We start from the raw sequence: 16,075 nt of genomic DNA, 5'->3' as shown, positions 1-16,075 counted from the left end.
TCTTGATGCAAGATAGGTGCACGAATTGCATCGAACGTACCATATGCTTCGAAATATATTTGGAAGCACCCAATAGAACTCCTAGATGACGTGTGTCATATAGAATCTCACTTCGGTCTTTTTGGAGATAGTGTTAGTTTCGGTGCAAGATAGGTACACAGTTTGTGCCTAATGCACCATAGGCTAAGAAACTATTTTGGACGCACGCGATGGTACTCTTTGGTGAAGAGGCTCATGTGGAATCTTGGTTCTGTCTGTTTGGAGATAGTTCTAATCTTGATGCAAGATAGCTACACGGTTTGCAAGGAACATACCATATGACCAGAAATCAATTTGGACACACCCGATGGAACTGTAGATGCACCCAATAAAACTACTAGATGAAGTGTATCATATGGAATCTTGCTTCGGTCCAGTTGGAGATAGTATTAGTTTCGATGCAAGATAGTTGCATGGTTTGTGCCCAGTGGATCATAGGCTCAGAAATTGTTGTGAAAGTTCCCGATGGTACTCCTAGGTGAAGAGGCTCAAGTGGAAGGTTGGTTCGATCTGTTTGGAGATAGTGCTAATCTTGATGCAAGATAGGTGCACGGTTTGCATGGAACATACCATATGCAAAGAAATCCATTTGGATGCACACCAATAGAACTCCTAGATGACATGTGTCATATAGAATCTCGTTTTGTTCTATTTGGAGACAGAGTTAGTTTTGGTGCAAGATAGGTACACAGTTTGCGCCTAATGCATCATACGCAAAGAAACCATTTTGGATGCACCTGATGATACTCCTGGGTAACGGGGCTCAAGTGGAAGCTCAGTTTGCTTTGTTTGGAGATAGTGCTAATCTTGATGCAAGATAGGTGCACAAATTGCATCGAACGTACCATATGCTTAGAAATATATTTGGAAGCACCCAATAGAACTTCTAGATGACGAGTGTCATATAGAATCTCACTTTGGCCTCTTTGGAGATAGTGTTATTTTCGGTGCAAGATAGGTACACGGTTTGTGCCTAATCCACCATAGGCTATGAAACAATTTGGACGCACGCGATGGTACTTCTTGGTGAAGAGGCTCATGTGGAATCTTGGTTCTGTCTGTTTGGAGATAGTTATAATCTTGATGCAAGATAGGTGCACAGTTTGCATGGAACATACCATATGCTCAGAAATCAATTTGGACACACCCGATGGATCATATTGAATCTCGCTTCGGTCCAGTTGGAGATAGTATTAGTTTCAGTGCAATATAGTTGCATGGTTTGTGCCAGTGCATCATAGGCTCAGAAATTGTTGTGGAAGTTCCTGATGGTACTCCTAGGTGAAGAGGCTCAAGTGAAAGCTCGGTTCGGTCTGTTTGAAGATAGTGCTAATCTTGATGAAAGATAGGTGTACGGTTTGCATGGAACGTACCATATTCTTAGAAATCAATTTGGACGCACCCGATAGAACTCCTAGATCATGTGTGTCATATGGAATCTCGCTTCAATCTGTTTGGAGACAGTGTTAGTTTAGGTGCAAGATTGGTGCATGGTGTGCACATAATGCACCATAGGCTCAGAAACCAATATGGAAGCATGTGATGATAATCCTAGGTGAAGAGACTCAAGTGGAAGCTCGGTTCAATCTGTTTGGAGATAGTGCTAATCTTGATGCAAGATAGGTGCACGGTTTGCATGGAACATACCATATGCTAAGAAATCCATTTAGACGCACCCCAATAGAACTCCTAGATGACATATAGAATCTCGCTTTGGTATGTTTGGAGACAGAGTTAGTTTTAGTGCAAGATAGGTACACAGTTTGCGCCTAATACATCATAGGCTAATAAACCATTTTGGATGCACCTGATGATACTCCTGGGTAAAGGGGCTCAAGTGGAAGCTCAGTTTGCTTTGTTTGGAGATAGTGCTAATCTTGATGCAAGATAGGTGCACGAATTGCATCGAACGTACCATATGCTTCAAAATATATTTGGAAGCACCCAATAGAAGTCCTAGATGACGTGTGTCATATAGAATCTCACTTCGGTCTCTTTGGAGATAGTGTTAGTTTTGGTGCAAGAAAGGTACACGATTTGTGCCTAATGCCCCATAGGCTAAGAAACTATTTTGGACGCACGCGATGGTACTCTTTGGTGAAGAGGCTCATGTGGAATCTTGGTTCTATCTGTTTGGAGATAGTTCTAATCTTGATACAAGATAGGTGCACGGTTTGAAAGGAACATACCATATGCTCAGAAATCAATTTGGACACACCCGATGGAACTGTAGATGCAACCAACGGAACTACTGGATGAAGTGTATCATATGGAATCTTGCTTCGGTCCAGTTGGAGATAGTATTAGTTTCGGTGCAAGATAGTTGCATGGTTTGTGCCCAGTGGATCATAGGCTCAGAAATCGTTGTGAAAGTTCCCGATGGTACTCCTAGGTGAAGAGGCTCAAGTGGAAGGTCGGTTCGATCTGTTTGGAGATAGTGCTAATCTTGATGCAAGATAGGTGCACGGTTTGCATGGAACATACCATATGCAAAGAAATCCATTTGGACGCACCCCAATAGAACTCCTAGATGACATGTGTCATATAGAATCTCGCTTTGGTTTGTTTGGAGACAGAATTGGTTTTGGTGCAAGATAGGTACATAGTTTGCGCCTAATGCATCATAGGCTAAGAAACCATTTTGGATGCACCCGATGATACTCCAGGGTAAAGGGGCTCAAGTGGAAGCTCAGTTTGCTTTGTTTGGAGATAGTGCTAATCTTGATGCAAGATAGGTGCACGAATTGCATCGAACGTACCATATGCTTTGAAATATATTTGGAAGCACCCAATAGAACTCCTAGATGACGTGTGTCATATAGAATCTCACTTCGGTCTTTTTGGAGATAGTGTTAGTTTCGGTGCAAGATAGGTACACAGTTTGTGCCTAATGCACCATAGGCTAAGAAACTATTTTGGACGCACGCGATGGTATTCTTTGGTGAAGAGGCTCATGTGGAATCTTGGTTCTGTCTGTTTGGAGATAGTTCTAATCTTGATGCAAGATAGGTGCACGGTTTGAAAGGAACATACCATATGCTCAGAAATCAATTTGGACACACCCGATGGAACTGTAGATGCAACCAATTGAACTACTGGATGAAGTGTATCATATGGAATCTTGCTTCGGTCCAGTTGGAGATAGTATTAGTTTCGGTGCAAGATAGTTGCATGGTTTGTGCCCAGTGGATCATAGGCTCAGAAATCGTTGTGAAAGTTCCCGATGGTACTCCTAGGTGAAGAGGCTCAAGTGGAAGGTCGGTTCGATCTGTTTGGAGATAGTGCTAATCTTGATGCAAGATAGGTGCACGGTTTGCATGGAACATACCATATGCAAAGAAATCCATTTGGACGCACCCCAATAGAACTCCTAGATGACATGTGTCATATAGAATCTCGCTTTGGTCTATTTGGAGACAGAGTTAGTTTTGGTGCAAGATAGGTACACAGTTTGCGCCTAATGCATCATACGCAAAGAAACCATTTTGGATGCACCCGATGATACTCCTAGGTAAAGGGGCACAAGTGGAAGATCAGTTTGCTTTGTTTGGAGATAGTGCTAATCTTGATGCAAGATAGGTGCACGAATTGCATCGAACGTACCATATGCTTTGAAATATATTTGGAAGCACCCAATAGAACTCCTAGATGACGTGTGTCATATAGAATCTCACTTCGGTCTTTTTGGAGATAGTGTTAGTTTCGGTGCAAGATAGGTACACAGTTTGTGCCTAATGCACCATAGGCTAAGAAACTATTTTGGACGCACGCGATGGTACTCTTTGGTGAAGAGGCTCATGTGGAATCTTGGTTCTGTCTGTTTGGAGATAGTTCTAATCTTGATGAAGGATAGGTGCACGGTTTGCAAGGAACATACCATATGCTCAGAAATCAATTTGGACACACCCGATGGAACTGTAGATGCAACCAATGGAACTACTAGATGAAGTGTATCATATGGAATCTCGCTTCGGTCCAGTTGGAGATAGTATTAGTTTCAGAGCAAGATAGTTGCATGGTTTGTGCCCAGCGGATCATAGGCTCAAAAATCGTTGTGAAAGTTCCCGATGGTACTCCTAGGTGAAGAGGCTCAAGTGGAAGGTCGGTTTGATCTGTTTGGAGATAGTGCTAATATTGATGCAAGATAGGTGCACGGTTTGCATGGAACATACCATATGCAAAGAAATCCATTTGGACACACCCCAATAAAACTCCTAGATGACATGTGTCATATAGAATCTCGCTTTGGTCTATTTGGAGACAAAGTTAGTTTTGGTGCAAGATAGGTACACAGTTTGCGCCTAATGCATCATACGCAAAGAAACCATTTTGGATGCACCCGATGATACTCCTAGGTGACGGGGCTCAAGTGGAAGCTCAGTTTGCTTTGTTTGGAGATAGTGCTAATCTTGATGCAAGATAGGTGCACGAATTGCATCGAACGTACCATATGCTTAGAAATATATTTGGAAGCACCCAATAGAACTCCTAGATGACGAGTGTCATATAGAATCTCACTTCGGCCTCTTTGGAGATAGTGTTATTTTCGGTGCAAGATAGGTACACAGTTTGTGCCTAATGCACCATTGGCTATGAAACAATTTTGGACGCACGCGATGGTACTCCTTTGTGAAGAGGCTCATGTGGAATCTTGGTTCTGTCTGTTTGGAGATAGTTATAATCTTGATGCAAGATAGGTGCACAGTTTGCATGGAACATACCATATGCTCAGAAATCAATTTGGACACACCCGATGGAACTGTAGATGCACCCGATGGATCTACTAGATGAAGTTTATCATATTGAATCTCGCTTCGGTCCAGTCGGAGATAGTATTAGTTTCAGTGCAAGATAGTTGCATAGTTTGTGCCCAGTGCACCATAGGCTCAGAAATCGTTGTGGAAGTTCCCGATGGTACTCCTAGGTGAAGAGGCTCAAGTGAAAGCTCGGTTCGGTCTGTTTGGAGATAGTGCTAATCTTGATGAAAGATAGGTGTACGGTTTGCATGGAACGTACCATATTCTTAGAAATCAATTTGGACGCACCCAATAGAATTCTTAGATCATGTGTGTCATATGGAATCTCGCTTCAATCTGTTTGGAGACAGTGTTAGTTTAGGTGCAAGATTGGTGCATGGTGTGCACAGAATGCACCATAGGCTCAGAAACCATTATGGAAGCACGTGATGATAATCCTAGGTGAAGAGACTCAAGTGGAAGCTCGGTTCGATCTGTTTGAAGATAGTGCTAATCTTGATGCAAGATAGGTGCACGGTTTGCATGGAACATACCATATGCTAAGAAATCCATTTAGACGCACCACAATAGAACTCCTAGATGACATGTGTCATATAGAATCTCGGTTTGGTATGTTTGGAGACAGAGTTGAGTTTTGGTGCAAGATGGGTACACAGTTTGCGCCTAATGCATCATAGGCTAAGAAACCATTTTGGATGCACCTGATGATACTCCTGGGTAAAGGGGCTCAAGTGGAAGCTCAGTTTGCTTTGTTTGGAGATAGTGCTAATCTTGATGCAAGATAGGTGCACGAATTGCATCGAACGTACCATATGCTTCGAAATATATTTGGAAGCACCCAATAGAACTCCTAGATGACGTGTGTCATATAGAATCTCACTTCGGTCTCTTTGGAGATAGTGTTCGTTTCGGTGCAAGAAAGGTACACGGTTTGTGCCTAATACACCATAGGCTAAGAAACTATTTTGGACGCACGTGATGGTACTCTTTGGTGAAGAGGCTCATGTGGAATCTTGGTTCTGTCTGTTTGGAGATAGTTCTAATCTTGATGTAAGATAGGTGCACGGTTTGCATGGAACATACCATATGCTCAGAAATCAATTTGGACACACCCGATGGAACTGTAGATGCACCCAATGGAACTGCTAGATGAAGTGTATCATATGCAATCTCGCTTCGGTCCAGTTGGAGATAGTATTAGTTTCAGTGCAAGATAGTTGCATGGTTTGTGCCTAGTGCATCATAGGCTCAGAAATCATTGTGGAAGTTCCCGATGGTACTCTTTTGTGAAGAGGCTCAAGTGGAAGGTCGGTTCGATCTGTTTGGAGATAGTGCTAATCTTGATGCAAGATGGGTGCACGGTTTGCATGGAACATACCATATGCAAATAAATCCGTTTGGACGCACCCCAATAGAACTCTTAGATGACATGTGTGTTGGGTATTTTAAACGCAAACCGAAAAATCCGCACGGATACCGATGTAGCCTTCACCCAGGAGTATTCTAGAGTATCGATTTTTCCACAGAGAACGTGAGTGTACTAATTAAGACCCAAGATCACCCAAGGATAACTACATAATTATTTTTGGTGGGAAGAGAGGAAGTTTCCTGAGAGTTCTCTAGTTGATCCAAGAATCAATAATTACTTCAAGATTATCTATATCGGGACATCAGAGCACTAACCACAGAAAGAGATGAGAAGGGGGCTAGGAAGGTCTGACTACGGTCCTACAAACACCGATCCGAACGAGGTGGAATACGTCGACCGTTAGGGCTGTCACTACCCTAGGGCTACCAGAACAATCCGCAGGATTGGGTGCAATTCTAGGTAATTGCAAGACTAACACCACGTCTAATCTATTAATTACTACTCTAGCGTTATAAAGACTAGAGCACTTGATGCAAGCGGGAATCCAATAAATAACTTGAATGTAAATAAAAGTAATTAAAGAACTCAGGAATTATGAATTGAAGAACTTGGAGAACGATGAAGAACGAACCAGTTGCTGCAAAAGTATAATGTTGAGGAAGATCTGACAGATCCGGCTCCTCCTCCGCTCTCCTCTTCTCTCTCCCTATTTTCTAGATTACAACTAGAACTAACTAGAACTAGAACTAGAGGAACTAGAACTAGAACTAGATGAACTAGAACTAGATCTAGATGAACTAGAGGTAGAACTAGAAGAACTAGAGGGATCCTCTCTACTTGGATGAAGAATTGAAACCCTAGCTTTGATTCTGTAGAAGAGGTATGATCTCCAGGGGCCAGGGGGTCTGGTTTTATAGTCCCTTCAAGTGAATATGGGCCGTTGGATCAAACCGACATTGATTGAACGGTTATCCTTGATCCCTTAGGTCGGTGGAGCACGATCCGCGAGTTTGGACGTGATTGGGCAGAACTCTAGGGCGGGCGCCCTCAGGACTTGGGCGGGCGCCCTGTCCCTGAGCCCTCTCGGCCTCCGCTTCCTTCCCGTGGCTTCTAGAGTCTTCTAGATGATAGAAAATTGCGCAGCACGTTAATATCTCTATGTAAACCCGACGTGTGGGCCTTTCTTCCGTATTTCCTGATAACCCCCTACAGAAATAGACAAACACCAAAACTCGTGGATTTCTATCAGATAAAACTCTAAGTCTGGGTGTTGGTTGCATTTGGATCCTTTTCCATGATTAGTTGATGGTTAAATGTGAGCATTAAGGACCGTCAACAAGCTCCTCCAAGCTTAACCTTTGCTCGTCCCTGAGCAAAGATGAACTCAAGAGTTTCTGCAGTGGTTTCATGCCTTAAAGATACACATGCGTTCAAAAAGGATCTCATCTCTAGGTTAGGGTAAACTGTTAAGATTTAAACTTGCTCATTTTACCTTTCACCATGGGACTTGTAACCGTCACTTCTGTCTTGAGTAGTTAAAAGATAGAACGGTCTAGTCAAGCGCCATGTCTCTTGTTCTTCGATTAACTATAGCTCTAGAGTTTTTACAGATTTTCAAATAAAACTCAGAGATTCCTTGTATGACTCTCTCTAGTCTCTCTTTTGTGGTATTTCTGGATCCTTACCAAGGCAGTAATGGTGTATGCCTTCTCTCAAAGTATATGGTATTTTTGGTATGAAGCATAGTGTCATTGCCTTCTCTCTCATCCTACTTCTAATAAGGCTTTTGATATCTGGGGCTCATAGGTGGGAGACAGCTAATACATACTTACAAGACATTTATTGCATAGTCAAACCATGGATCCAGAAGAACAAGTCAATAAGTCAAATCAAGATATGCATGTGTGGCGAATGAATGGTGATAACAATGGTGATGATGGTGATAACAATGGTGAAAGTATAATTCTACGTTTGCTCTTTTGAAGGGATACATACCTTTCTTGCACTTGAGGCTTTTTGAGAGAATGAGATGCTCTCTATTTTCTTTTTCTTTTCTCTCAGGTGGGTATCTTGTACCCCTAATTCTACTATTGGACACTTGTCCATTTTTACCTCTCGTCTCACTTTTTTTCTTTTCTTTCGAGGTTCCGGGCACTTGCCCCTTTTTATTTCCTCGTATCTTCTTTTTTTCTCTTTTTTTATTAGAGCACTCATCTCCTTAAATAATGTAGCAAGTGGTAGTAACCGAGATAACTTGAGCATTTATTTCACAGGGGAAAACAGAAATAGGAGAATGTTTTTGGCTATTCTCTCCCGGATTAGGAGTAGAATATTTTTGGGTGAATCTGGATATGGAAATGAGTGGATGTATGTGGATGCGTAGTTCCGGAGTAGAAGCAGCATGTATTAGTGAATCGTGCAAGTGAATCTTGATTTAACCACATGACAAGCTCCTAAGGGTCTACACAGCTTGACCACACTCAATGCTCATAAGCAGTAAAAAGTAAATGTGTGGCTCAAAGTCTAGCAAGCATGTATATGGCTGTGGTAGGAATTTAAACTCTCATCATACAGGAACTCATCATGCAACATTTTAAAGATTTTCAAAGATAAAATTCTCTAGAATTCTAGCATCTCTAGGAACAGATAAACAGCAGCTCAACCTTCCCATATCGTATCCGTTAACAACTTAGACTTTAGATCAAGTACTCCTCCCACAAGTTTAGGTTTAGAGCAAATCTTAATTAATAACAGTCATGCCTAAACTTGAGAGAGATTTCAATTTTTAGAACAAGTCATGGCAAAGCAACTATTCATCATTTCCATGTGAGAGCTTATCATGAGGGTTCATAGCAAACTTTATTTATTTATTTAGCAAACTAAGCAAATATATATATATATAAGCACAAAATCTTTATTTGGGTTTTTATGATTATGCATCTTTTTATTATTTGATTAAAGTATAAACATGAGTAGAACACTTAGCTGGATAAATGGGGGTGCTCTCCCCCAAGCTGAATTTTGACGTAATTTCTTTTGATGTAGCTAGCAGGTGGCGGAGGTGTATTTGAATGTCGGCAGCACCCTCACAGTGATTAGGATGTCCTTCGTCTGCTAGTCTTCTTTGATCCTTGAATTCTCTTGGCAAGGCGTTCGGTGTTTTTAAGTCCTCCAAACTGGACTCTTCGTTTTCTCAGTCGTCCTGGGATTCGCTAGATGGCGTAGTCGGTGGTTCTGGCGGCGCCTACTCTTCTGTATAACTATCTTCTTTCTCCACACCTGACTCGGTGCTACGGTCTCCTCAGGACAATTCTGTTCATGTTGTATGTCTTCAGACCTTACCACTTTTCCTTCGTAGTCCGCCCATCCGTCCTTGATGATTTGCCTTCTCTGGTTGCGGTTGCATCGTCTTCTTCTTGTCCTGACCTGCTTAGAGTCTTCAACTATATAGTTAAGGTCAGTAAAATAGCGGCGTACCTTCTCAGAGGGGAAGTGCATGTGGACTTCTCCGGTTCCAATGTAGATGATTGCTTTAACGGTGCTGAGGAACAGTCTTCCAAGAATGATGGGTGGATTGTACTCGTCTTCTCCTATGACAATAACCTTTCGGAGTGTCTGGGTCGTCCTTTTTGGTCAGGAACGGTGACTTAAGTCGACGGTCTTGACCTCCTTGAACTGTAGTGACCATCTTAGCTGACTTGGTCCATATTTGCTTGTTTCTGTTCCTCCTGTTGGTCCTCTTCCTTGGTTCATGTCGGGATTGCTCTAAGATTTGTGTAGTCTTATTCTTGAAGGTAAACGTCTCCGTCCTCCCCTTGATGTAGAAATGGATTTTAGCAGCGCTAGCGTAGATGACAGCTCCCGAGGTGTTCAGGAATGGCCTCCCTAAGATGACGGGTGCCCTCTCATCAGAACCGGTCTCTATCACCACGAAGTCTGCTGTGGCGTACAAGGTACCAACTCGGACACAGAGGTTCTTCAATATTCCTTTTGGGAAACTTAGTGTACGATCTGCAAGCTGCAAACCCATGGTTGTTTCTAATAAAGGATGTGTAAAGAATTTTTCATAGAGTACCCTGGGCATAATGTTGACGCTGGAGCCAAAGTCGCAGAGTGCTTCTGGGAAGTCCACCGTGCCGATGGGGATCGGGATGACGGGGCATCCTAGATTGTCTCTCTTGACCGGCAGAAGGTGAGTAATTACTTCCACAACGGGGTTACTCCAGTAGTTACGTCCTCAAGCATCTCAGGGCAGTGATTGCATGAGTGTCCAGTATCTCCAGTGTGTTTATGCTCGTATATCTAGGTTCTTCACTTGGTGGAGTCTGGGAGTTGAAAAACTCCTTCATATTTTGCTCGAAGTGTACCTGCTCATAGAGACAAGGCAGAGATCAAGTGCATGGGCCCTGTTGGTGGAAAACACCATCAGAACCAAAAGTGTATTTGTTCTTCTCTAACCTCAAGCATAGTGAGCAAGACAAAGTTGATGGATAATAAGATCATGAGTGTAGCATTTAAAACATTTGTCAGATCAGATCACTCAACCTAAAGGAAAGATAATCTATCATTATTTATGTTGTTTTTTATAATATATATCTTCCAAAGATTGAGTGTGCAACATTTTAGCTCATATGATTAGGAGTGTGGGATCACAAAGGTGGAAGGACTAAACATGTTGAATCGATTGGGTTGGTTAATCTAGAGTTGTAAATCATACATGTTTGTCTCTTTTATTCATGTGAACGCCAGAACCAAGGAGAACCTTATAAAAGTGATAGTCAAGTACCTTAAGATGTTACCTTACTTGAAGAGTGATGGCACAGTATCGCCTTGTGGAAGCTTTCCTTTCTTAGTGGTTGTGCATCGTGTTTGTGGCACCCTCCATGGATCATCTCTTGTGAGCTATGTCTTCCTTGTGTAAATTGTTAAACTTCATGTGTCTCTCTCTTTGTCTCCAATGTGGGTTTATCTCAGGACTTCCCAGGTCGATATTGAAAGCTTTCCTGCAGGGGTTAGTCCAACAAAATATCCAATATCTACTATAGCATACTATTGGCTCAAAGATCAACCTAGACACCATGTCTAATTTGATTTAGGAGGGCATTTTAACCTAAGCATCATGCTTAATTTAAAATCCCTTGGAAGTAAGATCATCATTCCTAAACTAAGCACCATGCTTAATTAAGAGATAAATGAAACTACTCCAAACCTAGACATATACTAAAGCAAATAAAGGTAGCATGAGAGCATTTATAGAGATCTACTCAAGTGGAGATGAAGTAGTGTGATTAGTATTTAACAAAATGAGCATGTTTCAAAGGTAGGGACTACTAACATAGCAATATGGCAAAGGATGTTTTTATGTAAAGTACTCCCCCAAGCTTGAATTTTGCAAAATTCAAGATTGGATGAATTTAATTCAATGTTGCATGATGATTGGTTGGACATACCTTGTGCTTGTCATTCATCCGATCTTCTTGCTCCAATCCTGGAAAGGTTAGTGACAAGAATACCCGAAGGAATATTTTTACAATTATCCTTATATGCTCAACACACAAGGTAATGTTGCAAATAATTAAAAGCTCATGTTACAATCTGATCAGTGCTTATTTTAGGACACTAAGCTTGTCCTTGGGAAACCATCAATTTATGTCGGCGAAGTGGTTTCCCCTCCAACGCTGACCTATATCAAGATCAACTCAACGAGATCTGCAATATTTAATATAGACATATGCATCGACAACCGCCCTTTTAAAGTTTTTATAAATAGAAAGGATGAGGGAGTTGGAGATCTCGAATGTGGTGATGTTGGAAAAACCAATGGATTGGGAAGATGTTGCATATGAGCATGGAGTAAATGAAGTGGCTATGAAATAAATTCCATGCTCATTAATGCTTAGAGTGAAATCCATGTGGTATGGTGAAAATGATAAGGTGAGTGTGGTAAAAAGGAAAAGAAAAAGGATACACAGACGACTTGGTTCGAAACTAGCACAGCTACCGTTCCCCGGCAACGGTGCCAGAAAGCTTGTTGGGTATTTTAAACGCAAACAGAAAAATCCGCAAGCGCACGGATACCGATGTAGCCTTCACTCGGGAGTATTCCAGAGTATCAATTTTTCCACGGAGAACGTGAGTGTACTAATTAAGACCCAAGATCACCCAAGGATAACTATATAATTATTTTTGGTGGGAAGAGAGGAAGTTTCTTGAGAGTTCTCTAGTTGATCTAAGAATCAAGAATTACTTCAAGATTATCTATATCGGGACATCAGAGCACTAACCACAGAAAGAGATGAGAAGGGGGCTAGGAAGGTCTGACTACGGTCCTACAAACACCGATCTGAACGAGGTGGAATACGTCGACCGTTAGGGTTGTCACTACCCTAGGGCTACCACAACAATCCATAGGATTGGGTGCAATTCTAGGTAATTGCAAGACTAAACACCACGTCTAATCTATTAATTACTACTCTAGCGTTATAAAGACTAGAGCACTTGATGCAAGCGGGAATCCAATAAATAACTTGAATGTAAATAAAAGTAATTAAAGAACTCAGGAATTATGAATTGAAGAACTTGGAGAACGATGAAGAATGAACCAGTTGCTGCAAAAGTATAATGTTGAGGAAGATCCGACAGATCCGGCTCCTCCTCCGCTCTCCTCTTCTCTCCCTATTTTTTAGATTACAACTAGAACTAACTAGAACTAGAACTAGAGGAACTAGAACTAGATGAACTAGAACTAGATCTAGATGAACTAGAGGTAGAACTAGAAGAACTAGAGGGATCCTCTCTACTTGGATGAAGAATTGAAACCCTAGCTTTGATTCTGTAGAAGAGGTATGATCTCCAGGGGCCAGGGGGTCTGGTTTTATAGTCCCTTCAAGTGAATATGGGCCGTTGGATCAAACCGACATTGATTGAACAGTTATCCTTGATCCCTTAGGTTGGTGGAGCACGATCCGCGAGTTTGGACGTGATTGGGCAGAACCCCAGGGCGGGCGCCCTCAGGACTTGGGCGGGCGCCCTGTCCCTAAGCCTTCTCGGCCTCCGCTTCCTTCTCGTGGCTTCTGGAGTCTTCTAGATGATAGAAAATTGCGCGGCACGTTAATATCTCTATGTAAACCCGACGTGTGGGCCTTTCTTCCGTATTTCCTGATAACCCCCTGCAGAAATAGACAAACACCAAAACTCGTGGAATTCTATCAGATAAAACCCTAAGTCTGGGTGTTTGTTGCATTTGGATCCTTTTCCATGATTAGTTGATGGTTAAATGTGAGCATTAAGGACCGTCAACAATGTGTCATATAGAATCTCGCTTTGGTCTGTTTGGAGACAGAGTTAGTTTTGGTGCAAGATAGTACACAGTTTGCGCCTAATGCATCATAGGCTAAGAAACCATTTTGGATGCACCCGATGATACTCCTGGGTAAAGGGGCTCCAGTGGAAGCTCAGTTCGCTTTGTTTGGAGATAGTGCTAATCTTGATGCAAGATAGGTGCATGAATTGCATCGAACGTACCATATGCTTCGAAATATATTTGGAAGCACCCAATAGAACTCCTAGATGACGTGTGTCATATAGAATCTCACTTCTGTGTTTTTGGAGATAGTGTTAGTTTCAGTGCAAGATAGATACACGGTTTGTGTCTAATGCACCATAGGCGAAGAAACTATTTTGGACGCATGTGATGGTACTCTTTGGTGAAGACGCTCATGTGGAATCTTTGTTCTGTCTGTTTGGAGATAGTTCTAATCTTGATGCAAGATAGGTGCACGGTTTGCATGGAACATACCATATGCTCAGAAATCAATTTGGACACACCCGATAGAACTGTAGATGCACCCATTGGAACTACTAGATGAAGTGTATCATATGGAATCTCGCTTCGGTCCAGTTGGAGATAGTATTAGTTTCGGTGCAAGATAGTTGCATGGTTTGTGCCCAGTGCATCATAGGCTCAGAAATCGTTGTGGAAGTTCCCGATGGTACTCCTAGGTGAAGAGGCTCAAGTGGAAGGTCGGTTCGATCTGTTGGGAGATAGTGCTAATCTTGATGCAAGATAGGTGCACGGTTTGCCTAGAACATACCATATGCAAAGAAATCCATTTGGACGCACCCCAATAGAACTCCTAGATGACATGTGTCATATAGAATCTCGCTTTGGTCTGTTTGGAGACAGAGTTAGTTTTGGTGCAAGATAGGTACACAGTTTGCGCCTAATGCATCATAGGCTAAGAAACCATTTTGGATGCACCCGATGATACTCCTAGGTAAAGGGGCTCAAGTGGAAGCTCAGTTTGCTTTGTTTGGAGATAGTGCTAATCTTGATGCAAGATAGGTGCACGAATTGCATCGAACGTACCATATGCTTCGAAATATATTTGGAAGCACCCAATGGAACTCCTATATGACGTGTGTCATATAGAATCTCACTTCGGTCTTTTTGGAGATAGTGTTAGTTTCGATGCAAGATAGGTACACGGTTTGTGCCTAATGCACCATAGGCTAAGAAACTATTTTGGACGCACGTGATGGTACTCTTTGGTGAAGAGGCTCATGTGGAATCTTTGTGCTGTCTGTTTGGAGATAGTTCTAATCTTGATGCAAGATAGGTGCACGGTTTGCATGAAACATACCATATGCTCAGAAATCAATTTGGACACACCCGATAGAACTGTAGATGCACCCAAGGGAACTACTAGATGAAGTGTATCATATGGAATCTCGTTTCGGTCGAGTTGGAGATAGTATAGTTTCGGTGCAAGATAGTTGCAAGGTTTGTGCCCAGTGCATCATAGGCTTAGAAATCGTTGTGGAAGTTCCCGATGGTACTCCTAGGTTAAGAGGCTCAAGTGGAAGGTTGGTTCGATCTGTTTGGAGATAGTGCTAATCTTGATGAAAGATAGTGTACAGTTTGCATGGAGCGTAGCATATTCTAAGAATTCAATTTGGACGCACCCGATAGAACTCCTAGATGACATGTGTCATATGGAATCTCGCTTTGGTCTGTTTGGAGACGAATGTAGTTTTGGTGCAAGATAGGTACACAGTTTGCGCCTAATGCATCATAGGTTAAGAAACCATTTTGGATGCAGCTGATGATACTCCTGGGTAAAGGGGCTCAAGTGGAAGCTCAGTTTGCTTTGTTTGGAGATAGTGCTAATCTTGATGCAAGATAGGTGCATGAATTGCATCGAACGTACCATATGCTTAGAAATATATTTTGAAGCACCCAATAGAACTCCTAGATGACGTGTGTCATATAGAATCTCACTTTGGTCTCTTTGGAGATAGTGTTAGTTTCGGTGCAAGATAGGTATACGGTTTGTGCTTAATGCACCATAGGCTAAGAAACTATTTTGGACGCACGCGATGGTACTCCTTGGTGAAGTGGCTCATGTGGAATCTTGGTTCTGTCTATTTGGAGATAGTTCTAATCTTGATGCAAGATAGGTGCTCGGTTTGCATGGAACATACTATATGCTCAGAAATCAATTTGGACACACCCGATGGAACTGTAGATGCACTCGATGGAACTACTAGATGAAGTGTATCATATGGAATCTTGCTTTGGTCCAGTTGGAGGTAGTATTAGTTTTAGTGCAAGATAGTTGCATGGTTTGTGCCCAGTGCACCATAGGCTCAGAAATTGTTGTGGAAGTTCCCAATGGTACATCCTAGGTGAAGAAGCTCAAGTGAAAGCTCGGTTCGGTCTATTTGGAGATAGTGCTAATCTTGATGAAAGATAGGTGTACGGTTTGCATGGAACATACCATATTGTCAGAAATCAATTTGGACGCACCCGATAGAACTCCTAGATCATGTGTGTCATATGGAATCTCGCTTCAATCTGTTTGGAGACAGTGTTAGTTTAGGTGCAAGATTGGTGCATGGTTTGCGCATA

The sequence above is a fragment of the Sorghum bicolor genome, unplaced genomic scaffold (genome assembly GCF_000003195.3).
Source record: "Sorghum bicolor cultivar BTx623 unplaced genomic scaffold, Sorghum_bicolor_NCBIv3 super_35, whole genome shotgun sequence".
NCBI lineage: Eukaryota > Viridiplantae > Streptophyta > Magnoliopsida > Poales > Poaceae > Sorghum > Sorghum bicolor.
The sequence above is the reverse complement of the archived record's forward strand: the minus strand, read 5'-3'. Positions refer to the sequence as shown.